Source organism: Pan paniscus, chromosome 9 (assembly GCF_029289425.2).
Source record: "Pan paniscus chromosome 9, NHGRI_mPanPan1-v2.0_pri, whole genome shotgun sequence".
Classification (NCBI taxonomy): domain Eukaryota; kingdom Metazoa; phylum Chordata; class Mammalia; order Primates; family Hominidae; genus Pan; species Pan paniscus.
In genome coordinates, this window is record NC_073258.2 from 31,984,752 (window position 1) to 32,008,839 (window position 24,088).

The following is a 24,088-nucleotide window of genomic DNA, read 5'->3' on the forward strand; positions in this document are numbered from 1 at the left end:
AAAAAAAAGAATATTGACTGTATAGGTACTACATATTAGTCATTTCATAAGAAGCTTTATATATGTTATTTTTATATAGTGTGCTATGGTTTGAATGTGGTATGTCACCACCAAACCTCATGTTCAAATTTGATCTCCACTCTAGCAGTGCAGAATGGTGGGGTCCAGACGGAGGTGTCACGGGGTGGATCTTTCACGCATAGATTAGTGCTCTTATGCTGGTCTGACTGAGTTCTTGCCCTCTTGGGAAAAGATTAGTTCCTGAGACAGTGAATTGTGAAAAAGAGTATGCCTTCCTTTTTTTCTCTTGCTTCTTCTCTTGCCATGTGTTCTCTGCACACACCTGATCCTCTTCTTAATTCTGCTTTCTGCCTTGAGTGGAAGCAGCATGAGGCCCTTACCAAATTAAGCTGCCCAATTTTGGACTTTTCAGTCACAAGAATCATGAGCCAAATAAACCTCTTTTCTTCATCTGTTACCCAGCATTGGGTCTTTGATTATACAACACAAAACAGACTAACACATAGTGCAAACAACCCTGGCTATATATACCAAAACTCCATTTTTAAATGAGTAAATTTAGTCTCAGAAAAGTCATCAAAGCTAGTTAGAGAAAGAACTTGGAAAGTAACTATGACCTCAACGTCCATATTGTTTTCCTTATCTCATGTTGATTCTCTTTGTGCTAATGACAGCCTATGTTAGTATAACCTCAATTTTTAAATCAGCTACAAGGACTTCATGAAAACTTTGTCTCCTAGCAATATTGCAGCACTATTTAGCAAGTTCTAAGACTGTTTCATTTTTCTTTTTTTCTTTTTAAGACTGTTTCTTGACATGATCTACCATGGAGAAAAATTGTGCTTAAAACATGGCACTTTCTAACAACTTAATCATTGAACATATTTGGTCATTCATAATATACCATATTATTCTTTTAGTATTGTTCAAATCTTTTATACTTTTAATGGTCTACCCACTTCTTCTTTTTCTTTTTTTTTATTATTATTATACTTTAAGTTTTAGGGTACATGTGCACAATGTGCAGGTTCATTACATATGTATACATGTGCCATGTTAGTGGGCTGCACCCATTAACTCCTCATTTAGCATTAGGTATATCTCATAATGCTATCCCTCCCCCCACCCCCCACCCCACAACAGTCCCCAGTGTGTGATGTTCCCCTTCCTGTGTCCATGTGTTCTCATTGTTCAATTCCCACCTATGAGTGAGAACATGCAGTGTTTGGTTTTTTATCCTTGCTATAGTTTGCTGAGAATGATGGTTTCCAGCTTCATCCATGTCCCTACAAAGGACATGAACTCATCCTTTTTTATGTCTGCATAGTATTCCATGATGTATATGTGCCACATTTTCTTAATCCAGTCTATCATTGTTGGACATTTGAGTTGGTTCCAAGTCTTTGTTTTTGTGAATAGTGCCACTATAAACATACGTGTGCATGTGTTTTTATAGTAGCATGATTTATAATCCTTTGGGTATATGCCCAGCAATGGGATGCCTGGGTCAAATGATATTTCTAGATCTAGATCCCTGAGGAATCACCATGCTGACTTCCACAATGGTTGAACTAGTTTACTGTCCCACCAACAGTGTAAAAGTGTTCCTATTTCTCCACATCCTCTCCAGCACCTGTTGTTTCCTGACTTTTTAATGATCGCCGTTCTAACTGGTGTGAGATGGTATCTCATTGTGGTTTTCATTTGCATTTCTCTGATGGCCAGTGATGATGAACATTTTTTCATGTGTTTTTTGGCTGCATAAATGTCTTCTTCTGAGAAGTGTCTGTTCATATCCTTTGCCCACTTTTTGATGGGGTTGTTTTTTTCTTGTAAATTTGTTTGAGTTCATTGTAGATTCTGGATGTTCGCCCTTTGTCAGATGAGTAGATTGCAAAAATTTTCTCCCATTCTGTAGGTTGCCTGTTCACTCTGATGGTAGTTTCTTTTGCTGTGCAGAAGCTCTTTAGTTTAATTAGATCCCATTTGTCAATTTTGGCTTTTGTTGCCATTGCTTTTGGTGTTTTAGACATGAAGTCCTTGCCCATGCCTATGTCCTGAATGGTATTGCCTAGGTTTTCTTCTAGGGTTTTTATGGTTTTAGGTCTAACATTTAAGTCTTTAATCCATCTTGAATTAATTTTTGTATAAGGTGTAAGGAAGGCATCCAGCTTCAGCTTTCTACATATGGCTAGCCAGTTTTCCCAGCACCATTTATTAAATAGGGAATCCTTTCCCCATTTCTTGTTTTTGTCAGGTTTGTCAAAGATCTGATGGTTGTAGATATGCGGCATTATTGTTGAGGGCTCTGTTCTGTTCCATTGATCTATATCTCTGTTTTGGTACCAGTACCATGCTGTTTTGGTTACTGTAGCCTTGTAGTATAGTTTGAAGTCAGGTAGTGTGATGCCTCCAGCTTTGTTCTTTTGGCTTAGGATTGACTTGGCAATGCGGGCTCTTTTTTGGATCCATGTGTACTTTAAAGTAGTTTTTTCTAATTCTGTGAAGAAAGTCATTGGTAGCTTCATGGGGCTGGCATTGAATCTATAAATTACCTTGGGCAGTATGGCCATTTTCACAATATTGATTCTTCCTACCCATGAGCATGGAATGTTCTTCCATTTCTTTGTATCCTCTTTTATTTCATTGAGCAGTGGTTTGTAGTTCTCCTTGAAGAGGTCCTTCACATCCCTTGTAAGATGGATTCCAAGGTATTTTATTCTCTTTGAAGCAATTGTGAATGGGAGTTCACTCATGATTTGGCTCGCTGTTTGTCTGTTATTGGTGTATAAGAATGCTTGTGATTTTTGTACATTGATTTTGTATCCTGAGACTTTGCTGAAGTTGCTAATCAGCATAAGGAGATTTCGGGCTGAGAAAATGGGGTTTTCTAGATATACAATCATGTCATCTGCAAACAGGGACAATTTGACTTCCTCTTTTTCTAATTGAATGCCCTTTATTTCCTTCTCCTGCATGATTGCCCTGGCCAGAACTTCCAACACTATGTTGAATAGGAGTGGTGAGAGAGGGCATCCCTGTCTTGTGCCAGTTTTCAAACGGAATGCTTCCAGTTTTTGCACATTCAGTATGATATTGGCTGTGGGTTTGTCATAGATAGCTCTCATTATTTTGAGATACGTTCCATCAATACCTAATTTATTGAGAGTTTTTAGCATGAAGGGTTGTTGAATTTTGTCAAAGGCCTTTTCTTCATCTATTGAGATAATTGTGTGGTTTTTGTCTTTGGTTCTGTTTATATGCTGGATTACATTTATTGATTTGTGTATGTTGAACCAGCCTTGCATCTCAGGGATGAAGCCCACTTGATCATGGTGGATAAACTTTTTGATGTGTTGCTGGATTCAGTGTGTCAGTATTTTATTGAGGATTTTTGCATCAATGTTCATCAAGGATATTGGTCTAAAATTCTCTTTTTTTTGGTGTGTCTCTGCCATGCTTTGGTATCAGGATGATGCTGGCCTCATGAAATGAGTTAGGGAGAATTCCCCCTTTTTCAATTGATTGGAATAGTTTCAGAAGGAATGGTACCAGCTCCTCTTTGTACCTCTGGTAGAATTCGGCTGTGAATCCATCTCGTCCTGGACTTTTTTTGGTTGGTAAGCTATTAATTATTGCCTCAATTTCAGAGCCTGTTATTGGTCTATTCAGAGATTCAACTTCTTCCTGGTTTAGTCTTGGAAGAGTATATGTGTCAAGGAATTTATCTTCTAGATTTTCTAGTTTATTTGTGTAGAGGTGTTTATAGTATTCTCTGATGGTAGTTTGTATTTCTGTGGGATCAGTGGTGATACCCCCTTTGTCGCTTTATATTGCATCTATTTGATTCTTCTCTCTTTTCTTCTTTATTAGACTTGCCAGTGTTCTATCAATTTTGTTGATCTTTTCAGAACACCAGCTCCTGCATTCATTGATTTTTTGAAGGGTTTTTTGTGTCTCTATTTCCTTCAGCTCTCCTCTGATCTTATTTATTTCCTGCCTTCTGCTAGCTTTTGAATGTGTTTCCTCTTGCTTCTCTAGTTCTTTTAATTGTGATGTTAGGGTGTCAACTTTAGATCATTCCTGCTTTCTCTTCTGGGCATTTAGTGCTATAAATTTCCCTCTGCACACTGCTTTGAATGTGTCCCAGAAATTCTGTTACGTTGTGTCTTTGTTCTCATTGGTTTCAAAGAACATCTTTATTTCTGCCTTCATTTAGTTATGTACCCAGTAGTCATTCAGGAACAGGTTGTTCAGTTTCCATGTAGCAGAGCAGTTTTGAGTGAGTTTCCTAATCCTGAGTTCTAGTTTGATTGCACTGTGGTCTGAGAGACAGTTTGTTATAATTTCTGTTCTTTTACATTTGCTGAGGAGTGCTTTACTTCCAACTATGTGGTCAATTTTGGAGTAGGTGTGGTGTGGTGCTGAAAAGAATGTATATTCTGTTTATTTGAGGTGGAGAATTCTGTAGATGTCTATTAGTTCCGCTTGGTGCAGAGCTGAGTTCAATTCCTGGGTATCCTTGTTAACTTTCTGTCTCGTTGATCTGTCTAATGTTGACAGTGGGGTATTAAAGTCTCCCATTATTATTGTGTGGGAGTCTAAGTCACTTTGTAGGTCACTAAGGACTTGCTTTATGAATCTGGGTTCTCCTGTATTGGGTGCATATATATTTAGGATAGTTAGTTCTTGTTGAATTGATCCCTTTACCATTATGTAATGGCTTTGTCTCTTTTGATCTTTGTTGGTTTAAAGTCTGTTTTATCAGAGACTAGGATTGCAACCCCTGCCTTCTTTTTGTTTTCCATTTGCTTGGTAGGTCTTCCTCCATCCCTTTATTTTGAGCCTATGTGTGTCTCTGCATGTGAGATGGGTTTCCTGAATACAGCACACTGATGGGTCTTGACTCTTTATCCAATTTGCCAGTCTGTGTCTTTTAATTAGAGCATTTAGCTGCCCATTTACATTTAAGGTTAGTATTGTTATGTGTGAATTTGTTCCTGTCATTATGATGTTAGCTGGTTATTTTGCTCGTTACTTGATGCAGTTTCTTCCTAGCCTTGATGGTCTTTACAATTTGGCATGTTTTTGCAGTGGCTGGTACCAGTTGTTCCTTTCCATGTTTAGTGCTTCCTTCAGGAGCTCTTTTAGGGCAGGTCTGGTGGTGACAAAATCTCTCAGCATTTGCTTGTCTGTAAAGGATTTTATTGCTCCTTCACTTATGAAGCTTAGTTTGGCTGGATATGAGATTCTGGGTTGAAAATTCTTTTCTTTAAGAATGTTGAATATTGGCCCCCACTCTCTTCTGGCTTGTAGAGTTTCTGCTGAGAGATCAGCTGTTAGTCTGATGGGCTTTCCTTTGTGGGTAACCTGACCTTTCTCTCTGGCTGCCCTTAACATTTTTTCCTTCATTTCAACTTTGGTGAATCTGTCAATTATGTGTCTTGGAGTTGCTCTTCTCAAGGAATATCTATGTGGCATTCTCTGTATTTCCTGAATTTGAATGTTGGCCTGCCTTGCTAGACTGGGAAAGTTCTCCTGGATAATATCCTGCAGAGTGTTTTCCAACTTGGTTCCATTCTCCCCGTCACTTTCAGGCACACCAATTAGACGTAGATTTGGTCTTTTCACATAGTCCCATATTTCTTGGAGGCTTTGTTTGTTTCTTTTTATTCTTTTTTCTCTAAACTTCTCTTCACACTTCATTTCATTCATTTCGTCTTCTATCACTGATACCCTTTCTTCCAGTTGATCCCGTCAGTTACTGAGGCTTGTGCATTCGTCACGTAGTTTTCATGCTGTGGTTTTCAGCTCCATCAGGTCCTTTAAGGACTTCTAAGCATTGGTTATTCTAGTTATCCATTCATCTATTTTTTTTTTCAAAGTTTTTAACTTCTTTGCCATTGGTTCGAACTTACTCCTGTAGCTCATAGCTCAGAGTAGTTTGATCTTCTGAAGCCTTCCTCTCTCAACTCGTCAAAGTCATTCTCCATCCAGCTTTGTTCCACTTCTAGTGAGGAGCTGCGTTCCTTTGGAGGAGTAGAGGCGCTCTGATTTTTAGAGTTTCCAGTTTTTCTACTCTGTTTTTTCCCCATCTTTGTGGTTTTATCTACTTTTGGTCTTTGATGATGGTAACGTACAGATGGGTTTTTGGTGTGAATGTCCTTTCTGTTTGTTAGTTTTCCTTCTAACAGTCAGGACCCTCAGCTGCAGGTCTATTGGAGTTTACTGGAAGTCCACTCCAGACCCTGTTTGCTGGGTATCAGCAGCAGTGGCTACAGAACAGCAGATATTGGTGAACTGCAAATGCTGCTGCCTGATCGTTCCTCTGGAAGTTTTGTCTCAGAGGAGTACCCGGCCGTGTGAGGTGTCAGTCTGCCCTTACTGGGGGGTGCCTCCCAGTTAGGCTACTCGGGGGTCAGGGACCCACTTGAGGAGGCAGTCTGCCCATTCTCAGATCTCCAGCTGCATGCTGGGAGAATCACTGCTCTATTCAAAGCTGTCAGACAGGGACATTTAAGTCTGCAGTGGTTGTTGCTGTCTTTTGTTTGTCTGTGCCCTGCCCCCAGAGGTGGAGCCTACAGAGGCAGGCAGGCCTCCTTGAGCTGTGGTGGGCTCCACCCAGTTCGAGCTTCCCGGCCGCTTTGTTTACCTACTCAAGCCTGAGCTATGGTGGGCACCCCTCCCCCAGCCTGGCTGCCACCTTGCAGTTTGATCTCAGACTGCTGTGCTAGCAATGAGCAAGGCTCTGTGGGCGTAGGACCCTCCAAGCCATGTGAGGGATATAATCTCCTGGTGTGCCGTTTGATAAGCCCGTTGGAAAACCACAGTATTAGGGTGGGAGTGACCTGATTTTTCAGGTGCCATCTGTCACCCCTTTCTTTGAGTAGGAAAGGGAATTCCCTGACCCCTTGCGCTTCCTGGGTGAGGTGATGCCTCGCCCTGCTTCAGCTCATGCACAGTGCGCTGCACCTAGTGTCCTGCACCCACTATCCAGCACTCCCCAGTGAGAGGAACCCAGTACCTCAGTTGGAAATGCAGAAATCACCCATCTTATGTGTCGCTCATGCTGGGAGCTGTAGACTGGAGCTGTTCCTATTCAGCCATCTTGGCTTCCCTCTCTTATTTTTCTAAAATCCTTCAAAAATAACACATATCCTCCCCAGTTCCTCTTAATACCACCTTACCTCTCCTTTCAAACTAAAGTTGTTTTGGTTTGCTCTTTCTTATTTGAAGATTGTTTTTCTGAATCCATATGCCAAAACCATTCCTTCACCCAATGAGTAACTTGTATTTTTCCCCCAAATATTATGTTTTAGGGCCTTTGATTTCTTCTCTTTGATTCTGACCTGACTGAAGCAATGGTCTTTGATCTTGACTGGATCAGGTCTTCCAAATCTCCTAATGAGATATTAGGCTTTGGGTGGAAATAGAAATAATAAAAAGACAATGATTTGAAGAAAACATAAAAAATCAGGAAAAGGTTGCATAGTCTCTACTATAACCATCAATTCATATTTATTCAATACCTACTGGATACATGATATGAACTAGAAAAAATAAAAATTCAATTATCAGCTAGATGACTAATTAAAAATTGGCTAAATAGTACCTTCAGAGTCACAGGCAACTAGAAATAGAAGGACTTTAGAGATCATCCACTCAAACCATGCCATTTTTTAAATGATCAGAAAGTTAAATGTTAAATGTTAAATGCTCCAGACTAGGGCCTGGATCAGACAGTTAGGTGATGCCAAAAATTCCACGTAAGCTCAAACATTTTCCAATAGATTTACAGTCTGGGAGAATTTCAGGAGGATTTAACAAAAATACAAAATGATCAGAACAAGTTTGTAGGATAAAAAGATAAAATCAAAGATTTGTGAAGTAGTTAGAAAGGCCATGGAAGAAACACTCTCATCCCGACTTTATATTTTACTGGTTAAAGCATGGATTTAGATCTCTATTTTACTTCCTAGGCGTATCATATGTCACCTTGGGCAGGTTGATTAATCTGTCTCCATATATTTAATATAAAATTGATTTGATAATGTCAAAAATGTGATCAGAATAATAAATAAAATAATGCATATCTATTTCTTAGGGATTGAATTTGGCTGCATGTATATAAAATCCATTTACAAAGTTTCACCCAATGGGTGAAATGTATTTCACAAACTCAGCCTATACATAGGCATTTCAGGGTTGGCACAGATGTGCTAGGCTCCTTCTATCCTCCTGCTCCATTGTCCTTTACATGAGGTTGCATCCCCATGGTGGCCTGACAGGAACTAAAAGGCTGCTCAACTCAATGTTCACATATGCACTTCAGGTAGAAAACAGAAGAAACTAGGGAGAGGCAGGACTTTCCCAGAAATCTTTAGCAGACTTCTCAATCTAAATCTTTAGCCAACTTCTCAATCTAAATCTTTAGCCAGAACTTTGTCACATGGCTCTTCAAGACAAACTAAGAAAAGTAGCTCTTAAGCCAGGCACAAAATTTAGGAGTCTGTTAATACAGAAGCATGAATACAGGAAAGACAATTGACCATATCTACTCCAACAATTAAGGTAGTTATCACTGTGCCTGGCATATAATAAGTACTCAAGAATATGACATATTATTATTAATACAAACAAGGCTCCAGGAAAAAATGGGATTGCCTACCATATTTCAGTATTGTGATAGAGAGTTGTATGTATGTTGTTTTATTCAATTACCACCATGACCCTATAAAGTAATTCAGTTTGTTATGCCAATAATGTTTTGGAGTAAAAAACATTAATGCTTAAAGAGAAGTGAAAAATCTTGTCTATGTTCCCCCACTAGGCAGTGACTGAGCTGCTATTCAAATTCAAGTCCATTTGACTCCAGAAGTCCATTTTTCTGCTCATACTTCCACTCTGTGTCACTTTTTTTTTTTTTTTTTTTTGCCAAGGAGAATAACACCATGGATACTATACTGTTTCCTGAAGTGATCTTTCTTGGACTTGATTCAATTGTATTGGTCTTCTAGAGCCAGGCCATTCTAAGCTGTGAGGTGTGAGTACGAGCTGTCAGTAAGATACTTAGGAGTAATGTGAGATTGAAAACACAGGCAGCAGATCCAAAGGAACATTCCTAACAGACATATGACTCATTTGGAGCCTGCTCCACAGCACATGCAGCCCCCGCACACTCAGTACCTTAGAACTGAACAATGCACTCCCACACCTCATTCCTGAGATACGCAATCTTCTTACTGCCAATGGATCAATAGGAGCAAATATACTGCACAAATGAGTCACATGGTGTACTTGTCAGCATGTCTGTGCAACAGAACTCTGAGTGCTTCTGGGTTTTTGGAAGACCATTACGAGGTAGGATTTCTCACTTCCTTCCTAGATTGGAGGCATAGTTGGCTGTGCATCTCTAATCTCCCTGAGACTCTCTCAGAAGGTTTTCAACAATAAACAGGAAAGAACTATGCTCAAATAATAAGTGATAATTTACCCCTGACTATTACATAAAAGAGTTTTCAGATTAAGTTAAATGAGTACCCCACCACCACCATTTCCAAAGTATCTGAAAAATACTAAAGATGACACATGATTTGTAGGACACAATAACTTGAAGAAATGTGTGAACACTCCCCAGTCTACATGTGTGGATAAAAATAAAAATTAGTGATTTGAGTGGACTGAGAATAAACAGACTGAACAGACATACCAAACCAGATGTGGATAGATGTGAGCATGATCTTTTCTTATATGATTCTTTTTTAGGGCTGATGGAAAAACTGAAGTGCATGGTAGTCTTAGGAGACTCTTCACTAACATGGGCAATAATAACCCCTGCAGCCATTGTTCCTAAGTGTTGATATTCATATGGGTGGAATAACAGGAGCCTCCTTAAAATGGCTGAAGTAACAGGAAATATTTATTATACCTATTATTTATTCAAAGTCTACTTCTTCAGACCTCCAGTGTAGTTCCACTCTTTTACAGTGTTGAAAAAACAGTAGTGAAACAAATACAGAAGCTATCTGTTGTGGTATATTCTATTAAGAGAATCTGATCAAAAAAGAAAAAAAAACTCAAACAGCAATACCCATGTTGTGCTAAATGCTGTGAGGAAAACGAGCAGAGTGACCTAAGGTAAAGAGCATGACAAGAGCTATTAAGGGAATGTTTCTGCTAGGAAGTGACATTCAAGATGAAATAAGAATGGCCTAAGGAGTTAGCCATGTTGAGGCCCTGACAAGAGTACCCATTAATTCAAGAGTAGAAGTGTGGAGCCCAAAACTGAAAACTGAAAAGTTATCAGGGACTACAAAGTCATCAGGAACCAAAACAGCCATTCTCTCAAGGGCTAAACCATGCCCATCTCTGCGTTTTTTCTGTGCTTATCCTTAATTCTGTCTTTAACCCAACTGTATCAGTACTGCCTGACAAAAGTTCATTTAGATAACTGATCAGAGTTACTATCTTACAAATTTAAATTTCAAGAAGAATCTGTTTGGCTCAACTTGAGCCAGCTGACCAGTTTTGACTCAATGATCTGTGACCTGTTGGACACATTTCCAACCTCTGCTCTTCATGAAGTGGGGTGAGAAGAGAGCAATGTTGGCTCTCTAAAAAGGGCTTATGGAGTTCAGTAAAGTGGATTTTTGGAGAACATTCTGTTCTTTAATTCTTCAGTGGTTCATCTCACTATTCTCTTATCTATCCATTACCCAAGTTAATACATGATTAAAGAGTTCACTATATTCCTGTTAGTCTTTATCTGGGTGCAGGGGTTTGGGTGAGGAGAGGAGTAGTACAGAACTGGGATGCAAATACAGGAGGGTACATTCTACTAGAAAAGTCAAATACAGAAATATCTATAATTTAGAGATGAAAATTCCATAAGAGGCACACAAATATATTAAGGCGTTTTAGCACAGACAGAAAGACGCATACCTTTGTTCATTAATCATATATGGGTTCTCATTTCTCAGAGAAATAGTCGACATAAAGTTCCAAGCCATGGGCAGGATTTTCAATGTGTCACTGCCTTCTCATGACATCCTGTAAAGTTAACTTCTATCAGAAAAGTAAACATAGCAGGGGAGGTAATGGGTTTCTGTCAGGGAAAGTGTGGAGAAGCCAGAAGGCTAAGTGCTATATCAATAATAAATGTGTATGAATACGCTATGGCTTGTAATTAAACCAGGCTTTCCCAAGAGTCAATAGGGTTCTTCAGAAACATGATTATCTTTGCCAGGATACTGCTGTGCTGGTGTAAGAATGCAGCTGAGATTTTTTGATGGATTATACTAGTACATCACTTTATATTTCCTCAACTAAATTCATACTTATGATCAAATTCGCATCTAAAATTAACTATTGCATTGGGAGTTTTGGAATCAAACCTTTATTATCTCCATTATCAAAAGTAACATTTTACCCCCATTTGTAGGAGAAAAATTATCTGAGCTAACGTTTAAGAGATTAAGATGTGAGGAATTATTAGTCACCTTATATAGATACAATAGGATGTTAAACATTATTTTTTTCTGTTCTTTGCAAGTCCTGTAGAAGCTTCAACAGTTGAAGACAATACAATAGGCAGTGGTCCTCATAATTAGGATACATTGAAGCTGTTGATAATGGACCTTCAATCTTTAGTTCATCAACCACTTAGAGGTTGCAGGTTTAAGATGTGGGTGGAAAAGAATACTTGGAAGAGGTTTTCTCAATCACTAAACCATCACCATGAATGTTGAGAGAAGGGTATCTCTTTTTCATCTAAAACTAAATGAGAAGTTTTAGGAGAAACACTGAAAAGCTTGGCTGTGGTTTGAGTTGATGGTAGTGGCACAGAAAGGGAAGATACAGACTGAGGAGAGAGTTGTAAGTGGACAAATAGAGAAGATTTCACTTTCAGTGGCTCTATCTGTATTAGGGGAGGTTCCTATGACAAGAACCACTGAAGACCCCAAAAAGGGCTGTTCGTAAGAGAAACCCTCAGCTTTGGCACTACCAAACACAGGCATTAACAAAATCCGAATGTGGCTTCTAGATCTTCTTGTCCAAATCCATCAAAGCCTGACTCTAGAGGGACCCCCAATAGTAGCAAATGAATGAGAATAAAAAATGGAGACAGGAAGAATCAACCAAAATCTTCCTTCCCTTTAGTGAATAAGCCTCAACTGGGCAAAGTCAGAAGGCTAAAATTGAGTAGGAGTTTTTATTAGACTGGGCTGGTTAGTTTTACTATCTGAGAATGACCAGAAGAGTTATAAGCTGTGCCTGAGATTTTATTCAGGGAAGCAGTACATTGTAGTTTTAAGGTGTGTCTACAAATTCTTTGATACTCCTTCCTTCAAATGGTAGAGTTTAACCCACTTCATCTTGAGTGTGGGCTAGACTTAATGACTTTCTTCTAAAGAAAAGACTATAAAGGAAGTAAGTTGGGCACAGTGGTGTATGCTTGTAATCCCAGCTACTTGGGAGGCTAAAGCAGGAGGATTACTTGAGCACATGGATTTGAATCCAGCCTGAGCAACATAATGAGACCTCGTCTCTGGAAAAAAAAAATCAAATATGGAAAAAGTGATAGAGTATGACTAGGGACTATGTTGTAAAAGACATCACATTAGCTTCTTCCATGCCTTCTTGCATAGATTAGTCACTTTAGAGTAAGCCAGTTGTCATGTCATGAGGACACTCAAGCAAGTCTATGGGGTCTCTGTGTTGAGAACTGAGAGCTTCTACCCAGAGACATATTAGTGACCCAGCTTGAAAGTGAGTTTTCCAGACTTAGTCTTCAGATAACTATAAACCCCATTGACATTATGACTATAGCCACAATAGAGTGTGAGAGCCAGAACCACCTGACTAAGCTGTTTCTAGATTTCTGACTTTCAGAAACTGTGTGAGATATTGCATGTTTGTTATTATAAGCTGCCAAATTTGGGGGTAATTTGTTATGCAGCAATAGATAAATAATACATAGTATTAAATCCACAGAAAAGATTAAAAGGGGCAGATGCGAAACAGAATCTAATTGCCTCCTGATTGCACTATACCAAGCCCAGCTTATTTAATCATCAGTCACACAGAAAGTAGGTTTAATACCTCACAATAATGACTTCTCTTCACTCAATCTCTGTCTCAATAGTTGGAATAATTTTTATAAGTATGAAATACTGGGCCGGGTGTGATGGCTCACGCCTCTAATCCCAGCACTTTGGGAGGCCAAGGCGGGTGGGTCACCTGAGGTTGGATGTTTGAGATCAGCCTGACCAACATGGAGAAACCCCGTCTCTACTGAAAATACAAAATTAGCCAGGCGTGGTAGCACATACCTGTAATCCCAGCTACTTGGGAGGCTGAGGCAGAAGAATCGCTTGAACCTGGGAGGTGGAGATTGTGGTGAGCTGAGATTGCACCACTGTACTCTAGCCTGGGCAACAAGAGCAAAACTCCATCTCAAGAAAAAAAAAAAAAAAGAAAGAAAGAAAGAAAGACTGAGTTGCTCACCAGGTGACTTGGAAAGGTCAATTCTAAATAAAGTCCAACACTCCTGATTATGGGATAGAACGTGGTTTAGCAGAGTAGTTACAAGTAGTCTTTGGTGCCAGATTAAACTGAATCTAACCTTTATCATCTATTAGAAACGTGACTTAGAGAAGTAACAACTGTTCTCTGCTTCAGTTTTCTTATCTGTAAAACAGAGTAATAAGGAAAAACAATCCTTGTGGTGGTGAGATTATCAATTTTAGATACTCTACAGAAAAAGTTGCAATAGGTCAAAGTATAAGACGACTACCATTTCTTCCCATCTCTCCAATCATGGGAACAGAAGTACGGGTATCCACCTCTCCTTCTGTGTTCTAAAAATAACAATGGTAAAAACGAACCATTGACAATGAAAGCTCAGCAGGGAAATCTGTGAAATATCTACAAATCAGGAGGAGATAAAATGATAGGAGTGGCGCCATTGTTCCTTGAAGTTGCACTGACACATAGTACTTTGAAGAAAACTGAAAAAAATATCTTTTTCCCGTGTCAAAAATGCAGGGCATGGTTAATTGAGATGATGGGAGGCTAAAGTCATCTCACACACACACACACACACACACACGCAAACATGCACACACATACATTCCTTTGGACCTGGCACTAACACCAAAAGGTATGAAATTTGCACAGCACCAAATGGCAGTGAGGAGTCTGAGACCAGGTCATTTCTTAAAGGAGAAGTGGCAGATCACAGGTACAGAGAAGAGACAGGAACACTACATGAAAAAGAGATCTCACCTCATGGCACCTCAGCCCTTCTCCCCTAAATCACATACCACTAAATCTCACCTGGTCTGAGAACATCACTCCAACCATTTCTAGTATATACATGCTTTTACCAGAATTCAAAGTGTATTTGCCTCAGAGAAAGGTGCATGAGATGGACAACAGTTAGAGAACCTACTCATCAAGACGGAAAAGTCAACAAAACCTCTGTGTAGACTTTGGAACTTTGAGGAACATGTACTTTTAGATCCCTGAATGCAGATGGAGATAAAGTGAGGACATTTCCTCAACTTCTCCCCTGTGGTTGAAGAAAAGCCTACCATTAGACATTCCTGTAAAGTGTTTAGCATTACCCCTGGCACAGAGCTTAAGTGTATTAAATGAATGATGGGTAGTAAATCAGGATCTACAGAATTTCTTACTCCAAAACTTTGAAGTGAGATCATAGACCCAGATATAGAAAGTCCACGGACCTTGTCTGTCCTCTACCTATTTGCAGTTTTTCCTATGGAAGCAAAAGCCCTTGAGAACTAAGGTCAGAGCTGACTTTGCAAGCAGCATCACCTCTGAGGCATCACAAGCCTCAGGGTCCCTCATAAGCCTCTAATTCAAGGTTTCATCCATGGCAAGAGAAACTGTTACCTGGAAGGGAGAAGTGAGAAAGACAGCCTTGCTACGGATCAGCAGATTTTATAGCTTCATGTGTGGCAAGTTTGTTGACATCAACACTATTGACATGTTGGACCAGAAATTATTGTGAGGGCTGTCCTGTGCATCCTAGAACATTTAGCCACCTCCCTGGCCTCTACCCACTACATGCCAGTGGTACCTCTTCTCCGTTGTGACAAACAAAAACATTTCCAGACATTGCCAAATGTCCCCTGTTGGCAGAATCTCTCCCAGTTGAAAAGCAGTTTTCCTGTCACAGGAAACTCATCTCAAACTGAGTGCAGCACAAAAGGAGCTAATTGATTTCTATGATGAAAAAGTTTAGGCATGGAACCTGCCTCAAGAACAGCTGGATCCAGAGGCTTAGATGATATGACTTAGGCTCTGTTCCTTTCCCTCTTCCTAAATCCTTTAGTGTTAGCTCCATTTTCATGTAGACTATCTAGATAAGATTATTGCCAAAAATTCTAAAATTACATCTTTCATTTTAGAAATAAAAAAAAAAAATCCTTCAAGCTGGGCAGTCATCCCAGCCACTTGGGAGGCTGAGGTGGGAAGATCGCTTGAGGCTGGGGGGCTGAGGTGAGCCTCCAAGTGAGCTATGATCATGCCACTGCACTCTAGCCTGGGCAAGAGAATGAAACCCTGTCTCTGAAAAAAAAAAATCTCAGTTCTTCAATATTAACATTTCAGTCTGATTTGAGTCTCCGGCCCATGCTTGAACTGGCCAATGTAGTAGTTACATGACATATGCTAATATGGCTTGGGTCTGGGTTATGAGCCTTCCCTAAAGGGGTGTGGAGATAGTCTTTGCCAAACCCGTGAATCAAGAATAAGAGTGGGATGTCTTTCTAAAGCAAAGTTGGATCTAGTACTACCAAAAGGTGGGGATGGGGAGTGGAGGTTGGATACAAAAACTAAGGTTGGCCTCTGCAGGTGACCTTTCCCCAGGATGCATCTGGCTTGCATTCCTTTCATGCTAAAAAGGAGGCAAGGCTGGCTTCTCAAGCTTCATCCAGACCCCAGGCCCCCTCATTAAGAAATATTAGTCACAAAGCCTTGGAGAATCAATAACACTGAGGAATTGAGACAGCACATAATTCATCCCCTTGGAAACTTTTCAAAAATATTATCTTGCTGATGCAGAGGAGGATTTCTTTACCTACTATAAATTAGGGGGAAAAAAAGAAAAAAAAAGACAGAGGAAAAAATCTGAGCTGCCTGACAATTATCCTCAGTGTGCATCACTCACATTGCAATCACACCCACACGCTGTGCCAGCACTCCAGCTACCACAGGCACACACGCGCCCAGCACCCTCAGCCACCCTCTCACACACCTACCCCCTCAGAGTCAGCCCACCAGGCTGACAATCACACTGGCAACTCAGCGCCACCAAAGCCTTCTTCTCCCACACACCGCCATTTCCTAGGTTACCAGCTCCCCAGTGCCGAAGGGGCTACAGAAACAGGAAGGAAATGCCCCACAGACATGCAACAAACCCAGCTGCACAGCAAACATGGTTTTGGCAGGTGGAGAAAACCTTCTAACAAACCTTCCCAGAGAGTTAGCTGCAGGTGAAGATCCTGCCCCTGGTAATTCCTTCCAGTCTCCTTTCCAAAGTATGAAATGCCAAAAGCACTGGCTAGATTTCAGTAACCAGTTTGGGCCCCCTAAGCATGGGCCATGCTTGCTTGTGCCTGAGCTAAAAGACAAACTGAATGCAGGCATTACTGGGAGAGATGAGCAGCGTATGAGGAGGAGGAGAATGGAGACAGTGCCAGGAATTCCAAAGAGCAGTCCTCCCCCAGGGAGCTGGGTGCCAGGCTCTGTGGGATGGGCAAGAGACATAAATAGCATTCTCCTGGATCCCTGTGGGGCCAGAAGTGGGTGGGCAGCTGGAACCCTCTGTGACCCAGTTAGAAGAAAGCTTTCTGGGGCTGGGACCTGGCCGTCTGTACAATGAATAGAATAACTGTGAAGGTATTATTTCCCCAACTGTAAAATGATGATAGCAGTATTTAATTTCTCCCTCAGAGTAGTGTTTTGAGTATTCAGTGAAGTAATATACACAGAGTGCATTGGGCAGTGCCTGGCTTAGAGTAAAAGCTCAATAAATATTAGCTAATAAGTTGCATGGTAGACAGAAAATAATACATACCTCCATTCAAAACCTAATTCTAGCACTTACTTGCCTAACCCAACCTCTAGCATCTTCTCTGAGCTTCAATTTCCTCAACTGTCAAATATTTATTCCATGTGGTTTCTATAAAAATGTACCATGAAATCTATGTGAAATTTCCTTAGCTCTATGCCTCGTAACTAATATTTCATAGGTAGCTAGTAATGTTGTCATTATCATCAATACTGCCATCAACCTTTGTACTTTTTCTCTAAAAAAACATTATTACATTCAGCATCTTACTTTCCTTGATACAATCCTATGTAGTATGTAGACATATAGGACAGGTTTTACCTCCATTTTCCATATTAGAAAATTGAGTCCCAGAGAGATTCAATAACTTGTCCATATCAAACCAATTAGGAAGGGGAAGTTGGGATACATGTGGTTTTTGGAATCCTAAGATGATGTTCAGTATATTTTGCCACTATACCTCCAAAGTAGAATTGAGGCCACCAAATCCATGACAGTAATGGCAGCTGCTGTTTGTTAAATGTCTACCAGGCTACAGGTCCTGTTCCAGATACTCTCTAGGCTAGAAAAGAATAAGCACAGATGGATCCTGGGAAATCCTGTTTCAGCCAACCCTGGTAGGTCCCCTACAATCTGTTTTAGGTGTGCATCTCTCTAAATTTCACTTTTATACAAACTGCATGCTTTCTGGCAACATCAAATATCCCTCTAATTCACATATGCACCTTCTTATGTGCTATTCAGAAAAGTTAATTTCTGCATAGTCTTCCAGAGCTTTTCTCTTGCCTCCTCCGCTCTCCTCCCAGTCTTAAAAAAGACTCTCTCAACCTCACAGCCAGCTGGGTGAGTCATGGGGGAGGAGCCCAGCTTCTTCATCTCTCCCCCAAAACAAGGACCCATTTTATTTTGACTTTGCTATGCCATGCACCAGTACATTAGCAGAAAAGGGAGGTTATCCTGGGAAGACCACAGCAGCAGGAACACTGGTCCCTATTCATGCATCCTGCAGGTTCCAAACCTCTCCAAGTTCTAAAGTCTCCATCTCTCTCTCTCAGTAACATTTCACTTAATGTGCAATTCTAGATTATTTTGCCATTCAAAAGTTCTTCATTCTTCTTGGTAAGAACACTGCTCATTAAGTGGTCTCTTTGGATATTAATGTGGGTGTCAAAATGTGGGTTTATTTGATGAGTGTCCTAACACATAAGTGATTTCTAAAGCATTTCAAAAGAAAATAAAAAATGGTTGGGAATCAGCTTGTTTTATTAGCTTAACTGTACTGGCCTGGGAAGAAAAATCTATCCTTAAAGTGTCATACTTGATAAGAAAAGGGAAATTCAGAGAGAGATTTCAAAGGTGCAGAAATGATACTAAGGCCTGATATTGCTCATCTGACATAGATATAAAATGAGTCATATTTATCAAGGCTTTTATAGAAGGAATGAAAGATGAGTATAGATCCCTACACTAGAATCAAGCAGTGAAAGGTTGTTATTTGCTTAAATGCCATGTTTCACACATTGGAAGATTGGTACTCATTTTGAAGGGCATTATCCATTAGTCTCCTACAGACAGACTAGTCTCCTCTGGTCTCTGACCAGAGTTTAAGAATGAACCTTTCCAGTGGTCAGAAAAGTGTATGTTTTTAAAAAATGGTTTCGGAACCAACTCTTTACAATTTCTTTTTTCTATTTGACTCATACCTTGACCTGGAAATCTCAAACTCCCAAGTTAATGATGCCTGTTGGCTTTCCTCATTTGGAATTAATAATAACCAGAGAATACTTCTAGCCTCGTAGAGTTACAAGAAGTGAAGATATATGTATGACACATGGTTAGGTGCTTGTGGTTCAAGTGCTACCAGAAACTGGTCAGGTGACCATGAGCAAACCACTTTCACTCTCTGGGATACAAGGGTCTCATTCATAAGAAAAGGTTATTGACTATAGTAGATTCTGTCAGCTGAAATATCTAGAGAAATATACAAAGGTAATAAACAGAAGGCTCTTAGGGCAAAATGAGAATCAAGGCTCTGAGAATTAGAAGACAGTCAGTAACTCACTTCAACTGAGCAGCAACTTTACTGATTAACTTCATCAATAGATGGAAGTTCCAACTTCACTCATTCATTTATTTGGTAAATGCTTAGTGGGAATTTGCTGTGTCCCAGGCACTGCTCTAAGCATAGGGCAGAATAAGACAAAAGACTCCACCCTTTTAGAGTTTATATTCTTATGCAGGAGACAAACAGGTAAACTTTAAAAATATAATTTTAGCTAGGAATAAGTGCTATAAGAACAATAAAGATCTCGATTGACTGCCATATAAAGAAAAAACTATGAAAAAAGTCACACAATTCAGGCAAGTTCAGGGTCTTCCTTCTAAATTCTATCGTCTCCATCTATGAAACAGGAATAGATCCCAGATAGAGAAAAATAAGCATGCATGATATAGTTACTTCATGAGGATCTAAGAGAATAACATTTAAAAAATAGCAAACAGAAACTTGAACTGTGATAAATAAGCCAAAGAAAAAGCTGGACTTGCTCTAGAGTAGATGCTGATATGGTATTCAGCCCTGCATTGAACCAGGTCCCTCAAGGGGAAGACGGTGTTTATCCAATGAGTAGTGCCGGCTGGCTTTCTGCAAGAAGCACATACAAATATCTCCTAAGGAAGAGCACCCTCAATTTATATTCTCAGGCTTTCACCTATTAAGTTCAACCGAATGTGATCTGTTTGCCTTCAGTTATTCAGTTATAATTTAGTAAACACTAAAAAGACAGAATAAGGAAGCAACAAGATACTATCAAAAGTGATCAGGCAGATGTTAAAAAAACTGGCCAGATGGATCTCAATCTCCAGTTATTCAGATGAGGAGCTACGTTATTCAGACCAATCCTCTGCTGAAATAATAGATAAAAATTAGGTTGAAATTCTCTTTAACCCATTTTTAAAAATTAAAAATATAAAAATATTTATAGGACCAAAATCTAAGCCAGTACTTTTCAAATTGTGGTCCATCTATGACTGGAGGACCCTGACACCCACTTGGGAGTATATGAGGTCAAAACTATTTTCATAAGAATACTGAAATGTCATTTGCCTTTTTCACTGGGCTGACATTTGCACTGGTGGTGCAGAAGAAATTAAGGGGGAGGAGGGCTTAAAAACTTCAGGTACCCTGGCCCAAGTTAAGATGGTAGCCCAAACTGTATTAGTGGTCAGGGTATTCTACCACAGACTCACAGAGAAAAAGTGGAGGAAGGGAGTTTTACTTAAGAATATCTTTGAGTAGTAAAAATAATTTTAAAGACATTGGCCACTGAGTACATATCTTTTTAATACCTTGTGGGATGAAATGGGCAGAAACAAAGCATTTTCAGTGTAACCAAAAATAGTGTTTCGTCTTGAGGAATAGCCCATGTGCCTTTTGACCTGTGAGCTCTACTAGCCATGTTTTGTGTGGATCTCCATTTTTAATTGAAAGAGCTTACAGAAAAACTTTAGTTATTCATATTTGGGTATTTTCCAATTTTTTTCTTAAAAATGAATAATGAAAGCCAGACTGTCCCTTCAAGGAAAACAAGTGACAGTATTTTTTGCCAATGATAAAATTTGAGCTTTGAGCAAAAAATAAGATAAAATTTTGGAAAACTTCTATCTGCCTCCATAAGCTTGACAGCCGTCCTATACATAGTTTTCTGAGAAAATCAGTAGTGATATTAACAAATGTAATTTTTAAAAATCAATAGGCTCTCTAATTTTGTTTAGCAGTTTAGGGTTTACAGAGAAATTGAACAGATAGTATAGAGTGTTACCATACATTCCCTCCTCCACTCCCCAGCTTTCTGTATTATTAACATGTTGCACTAGCACATTGCATTTGTTCAATATGAATCAATATTGATACATTGTTATTAAGTAAATTCCACAGTGTTTATTAGGGTTCATTGTTTGGGTGTGCCATTCTATGTGTTTGGACAAATAGAAAATGTTATGTGTCTGTGCTACATTATCCCACAGAAGAGTTTCAGGGACATAAAAATTCCTGTTTCACCTAATCTCTCTCTGCCTCTCTCCAAATTCATGATCATTTTATTGTCTGTAGTTTTGCCTTTTCCAGAACATCATATAGAATCATACAGTATGTTGCCTTTTCAGACCGGCATCTTTCACTTAGCAATACGCTCTTAAGTTTCCTCTGTGTCTTTGCATGGATTGGTGGCTCATTTCTTCTTATCACTGAATAATATTCCATTACCTAGATGTACCACAGTTTATCCATTCATCTATGGAATAACATCTTGGGTTGCTTCCAATTTTTTAGCAAATATGAGTAAAGCTGCTATAAAGCAGCTACATTTGTGCACAGGTTTTGGTGTGGACATGCTTTCATCTCACTTGGTTAAGTATCTTGAAGCACAACTACTAGCGTGTATGCTAAGACTAAATTTAGCGCTTCAAGAAACTGCCAAACTCTCCTCCAAAGCAGTTGCACCATTGTGCCTTCCCACTAATACATGAATGTGCATTCCTGTTACTCCACATCCTATCCAGCATGCAGTGATGTAAGATTTTTGGATTTAAGTCATTCTAATAGGCATTAGTAGTATCTCTTTGTTGTTATCATTTGCAATCCCCTAATTGTATGTGATGCTGAGCATCTTTTGATATATTTATTTGGTGAGGTATCTTCTCAGATCTTTTGCCCATTTTGTAATTGAGGTATTTTATGTGTATTATTATACTATTATTTAGTTTTAAGAGATCTTTGTATATTTTTAAAAATCCTCTATCAGTTATATGTTTTGCAAATATTTTCTCCCAGTCTGTAGTTTGTCTTTTCATTCTCTTAACAGTGTCTTTTGCATCACAGAAGTTTTAAATTTTAATGAAGTCCAATTTATTAATTTTCTTTCAGGGACCATGTTTTTGGTGTTCTATCTAAAAATTCATTGCCAAACCCAAGGTCACTAAGAGTTTCTTGTTGATTATCTTCTAGAAATTTTATAGTTTTGCATTTATAGATGTATAATCTATTTTGAGTTAATTTTTGTAAAAGATAGAAATATAGATCTGAATTCTATATTTTGGATGTGGATGCCCAGTTGTTCCAGTGCCATTTGTGTACACAGATTTCTGAACTTTCTATTCTGTTCCACTGATTTATCCCTGTATTTTTTTCTCTATCACCACTTCACTAGAACACTGTGACTTTATAATAAGACTTGAAGTCAGTGTCAGTTTTCCAACTTTATTCATTTTCTTTTTATCAATATTATAATACTTTAAGTTTTAGGGTACATGTGCACAATGTGCAGGTTAGTTACATATGTATACATGTGCCATGCTGGTGTGTTGCACCCACTAATTCATCATTTAGCATTAGGTATATATGCTAATGCTATCCCCTCCCCCCCTCCCCCCACCCCACAACAGTCCCCAGAGTATGATCTTCCCCTTCCTGTGTCCATGTGTTCCCATTGTTCAATTCCCACCTATGAGTGAGAACATGCGGTGTTTGGTTTTTTGTCCTTGCGATAGTTTACTGAGAATGATGATTTCCAATTTCATCCATGTCCCTACAAAGGACATGAACTCATCATTTTTTATGGCTGCATAGTATTCCATGGTGTATATGTGCCACATTTTCTTAATCCAGTCTATCATTGTTGGACATTTGGATTGGTTCCAAGTCTTTGCTATTGTGAATAGTGCCACAATAAACATAGGTGTGCATGTGTCTTTATAGCAGCATGATTTATAATCCTTTGGATATATACCCAGTAATGGGATGGCTGGGTCAAATGGTATTTCTAGTTCTAGATCCCTGAGGAATCGCCCCACTGACTTCCACAATGGTTGAACTAGTTTACAGTCCCACCAACAGTGTAAAAGTGTTCCTATTTCTCCAAATCCTCTCCAGCACCTGTTGCTTCCTGACATTTTAATGATTGCAATTCTAACTGGTGTGAGATGGTATCTCATTGTGGTTTTGATTTGCATTTCTCTGATGGCCAGTGATGATGAGCACTTTTTCATGTGACTTTTGGCTGCATAAATGTCTTCTGAGAAGTGTCTGTTCATATCCTTCGCCCACTTATTGATGGGGTTGTTTGTTTTTTTTCTTGTAAATTTGTTTGAGTTCATTGTAGATTCTGGATATTAGCCCTATATCCTTGATGAACATTGATGCAAAAATCCTCAATAAAATACTGGCAAACCGAATCCAGCAGCGCATCAAAAAGCTTATCCACCATGATCAAGTGGGCTTCATCCCTGGGATGCAAGGCTGGTTCAACATACGAAAATCAATAAATGTAATCCAGCATATAAACAGAACCAAAGACAAAAACCACACGATTATCTCAATAGATGAAGAAAAGGCCTTTGACAAAATTCGACAACCCTTCATGCTAAAAATTCTCAATAAATTACGTATTGATGGGACGTATCTCAAAATAATAAGAGCTATCTATGACAAACACACAGCTAATATCATACTGAAGGGACAAAAACTGGAAGCACTCCCTTTGAAAACTGGCACAAGACAGGGATGCCCTCTCTCACCACTCCTATTCAACATAGTGTTGGAAGTTCTGGCCAGGGCAATTAGGCAGAAGAAGGAAATAAAGGGTATTCAATTAGGAAAAGAGGAAGTCAAATTGTCCCTGTTTGCAGATGACATGATTGTATATCTAGACAGTCTCAGCCCAAAATCTCCTTAAGCTGATAAGCAACTTCAGCAAAGTCTCAGGATACAAAATCAATGTACAAAAATCACAAGCATTCTTATACACCAATAACAGACAAACAGAGAGCCAAATCATGAGTGAACTCCAATTCACAATTGCTTCAAAGAGAATAAAATACCTAGGAATCCAACTGACAAGGGATGTGAAGGACCTCTTCAAGGAGAACTACAAACCACTGCTCAATGAAATAAAAGAGGATACAAAGAAATGG

General features: G+C 39.3%; 1 protein-coding gene across 4 annotated transcripts in view; it reads right to left on the reverse strand.

The window, feature by feature from the left end:
• LOC134731193 (chromatin assembly factor 1 subunit A-like) overlaps nt 1–24,088 on the reverse strand; it is a 583,486-nt gene that overhangs the window by 430,440 nt on the left and 128,958 nt on the right. For 2 of the 4 annotated variants that reach the window (XR_010113342.1, XR_010113343.1), the window contains exon 1: nt 16,520–17,084. The exons of the other annotated variants lie outside the window; for them this stretch is intronic. The gene's annotated coding sequence lies outside the window, so the exon portion shown is untranslated. Of the gene's footprint in view, nt 1–16,519; nt 17,085–24,088 lie in introns of those variants that run through there. 4 annotated transcript variants of the gene reach the window in all.